The sequence below is a fragment of the Dasypus novemcinctus genome, chromosome 20, assembly GCF_030445035.2.
Source record: "Dasypus novemcinctus isolate mDasNov1 chromosome 20, mDasNov1.1.hap2, whole genome shotgun sequence".
In the NCBI taxonomy this organism is placed as follows: Eukaryota; Metazoa; Chordata; class Mammalia; order Cingulata; family Dasypodidae; genus Dasypus; species Dasypus novemcinctus.
The window spans coordinates 27,779,328-27,782,397 of record NC_080692.1 but is presented as its reverse complement, the minus strand read 5'-3'; positions in this window follow the sequence as shown (position 1 = coordinate 27,782,397).

The following is a 3,070-nucleotide window of genomic DNA, read 5'->3' as shown; positions in this document are numbered from 1 at the left end:
CTCTGAAGCATGGGCCACCAGGATTTAGGGGTCACAGACCTGGGAATCACGCATGTGGTTAACAGGAGGCCTAGAAGAACCACAGCTCAATGTAGCCTTCACAGATCCCTGCAGCTGGGTGCCAGCCCTAGGGGGAGGGGTCCCACCAGCAACTTCTGACCTCCATGTCAGAAACCCAAAATTCTACCTCTCACAAGAATCTCTTCTGTCACTATCCATTGCATTTCCAATGCAATGTATAACATATCAAATGAGCTCAACTAATAAGTACATTACTTTTTACTTTTACACCGTTACCATGGTTACATTTATTGACAGTTATTTGATTTTAGCAGAACAGGAAAAAATAGTTTTGTCATTATTTTATGCAAACTTTAGTTTCCCAATGAAATCAAGATTATATTTCACCTTAATATTTACTTTATTTTCTTTCATACACTGATTTTGGTGAACAAGATTCAGCTCCTTCCATATTTCCTTGTCTTTTAAAAAAATTGCTTGTGTGCACACAGATATCACCTTTTACGGGACTCTGCATTTTCAGGTTTATGGTGATAAATAAGGTCAACTAAGGAGAGTGTTCACAAAGAGTTTCAATTGACACTGAGGTGTGATCATGCAAATGCTTTATTCATTACCTGTGTCTTATATGGGGAGATGGAAATTTTTAAGAGAACTGAACTATGGAAAAAGAGACCTTCTCTTAACTTGAAACTATTGCTAAAATCTGAGGGTCTGAACTCAAAGAGGAAAAATATAGTTTTGAAGTTCAGATGACATATACCATAGTAGTAATGACTAAGCAGAAACATGGCTTCATTGAAGAGTCAAAGTATTTCAAGATCAAAAACAATCTTGTTAGAGGATCCCAGAAAGGTTCTAATTTTCATTAACAGTGAATACAGTTATTAATGCAGAAGTGTATGCAAAAGAACATGGCTTTCTTATATTTTATTTGTAACCACTGCCTTGGAATATTGGTTTTATAATGTACCAGCCACACTAAAAGTAAAAAATATATATATATTAAAATTAGAATGGTAATAAGTATGAATAGAGATTTCTCCAAAGAGGAAACACGAATGGCTAAAAACTCCAGGAAAAGATGATCAACAACATTAGCAAATCAAAACCATTATGACCAATCTTTTCAAACCCAGTGGATTGACTGCTATTAAAAGAAAGAGAGAGAGAGAGAGAGAGAGAGAGAGAGAGAGAGAGAAAGAAAAAAAGAAAATTTTAAGTTTTGGGGAGAATGTGGAGAAATAGGAGAACTAATTCATTTTAGTTGACAACATAAAATTGTGCAGCCACTGTGGAGGAGAGTTTGGCAGTTGCTCTGAAAGATAAATAAAGAATTACCATCGGAGCAAGGAATCTTTTTACTAGGTATACATTCGAAAGAATTGATAGTAGGGAATGGAACAGGTATACACAGACTTACATGCATAGCAGCATTATTCACAATTTCAGAAATGCAAGAAACCCAGTCCCCATCAACTGATGAATGGAAAAATAAAATATAGTCTGTACATACAATGAAATATAAATCAGCCATAAAAAGAAATGATGTTCTGATGTGAGCAGCAACATGGATATACTTTGAAGACATTATGCTGAGTGAAATAAATCAGACATAAAAGAAAAAGTATTGGATGATCTCACTGATAGGAAATAATTAGAATAAGCAAACACGTAGAGTGAGAATATAGAATACAGGTTGCCAGGGGATGGGATGGCTAGGGAATTGGACTTTAATGCTTAATTTTTACAGAATTTCTCTTTAAGTTAATTGTAAAGTTTGAGAAATGGATGGTGGTGATATTAGCACAATATTGGAAGGTAATTAACAGACCTGAATGATATATGGGAGTGTGGCTTGAAGGGGAAATGTTATTTTATTTCATTGTTACTAGAATAAAAGGTAAAAGATAAATCATAGGACTTTACAACACAATGAATCTTATTGCAGAGGAGGGACTTTTAGTTAATAGCACAATTACAAAAATGTTCTTTCATAAATTATAACAAATCTACCACATTAATGCAATGTGTTAATAATAGGATGGTATAAGGAGAAAAATACTGTGAAGTAACTTTTGACTGTATTTTAATATTCCTTCACCAATTGTAACAAAGGTACCACACTACAGAAAACTGTTAACAATGGTGGATATTAGGGAACACTGCAGGTTTTTGCATGATTTTTCTGTAAACCAACAACTTATCTAATTAAAAAAAAATGATTTAAAAATTGGAGGAATTTAAAAATTATGGCACTTATCATCCTCAGTCTTTGATAGTCTGGAGATTTGTTGAGTGACCTATTAAAATCCAAGGAAAGGAAACTCTTCACATGTCTTCTATAACTTCCTCACTGTGTCCCCAGTGCTTCCCCATATGGTGCCAGGTAGGTGTGGCCAATCCAAGGACCAAACTCTCACTCTGCTGTTTTCAAGAGCAGGAAGAGGAAAAATGGCAGCCTTCCCTTGCATCTCTTTGATTAGGGAAGAAAAAACCCACTTTTCCAAAACTTCTCCCAAGAGAATTTCCACTTTGTGACATTCCTGAGAAGCAGACTTGGCTACTTAAAAGAGTGAACTGCAAAGCTAAACTGCCTCATCTTGGATGCAAACGTGCCACTGGCTACATTTGTGACCTGGACAAGTCTAAAATTTACAATAAGTCAGAGCAAATATTTTTATATCATTTTGTTTATAAAGAAATATAATGAGGGAGAATCTAAGCTCACTAGTGTTCTAACACCATAACCTCTAATCCTGTAAGGTTTATTTTTTTAATATGAAGCAAATAATAATGTTTTCACATGAATGATTTCATTAATCCTTGCTCAGATGTGAATTTTTAATCTATTATATGCTGTTAGAAGTAAATGTGACTCAAACAAATGCTAATTGAAGAAATGAAAGTGAGACTCATCCAGGAAGGGTGTTCAAAGAAAAACTTATGTTGTTTTACTGAAATGCATTTATTTTATGCCATATCTTGAATCTTTTTTCCATATTATTTCTAATTCCATAGCAATTTTGCTCTTTGAATATTAAATCAT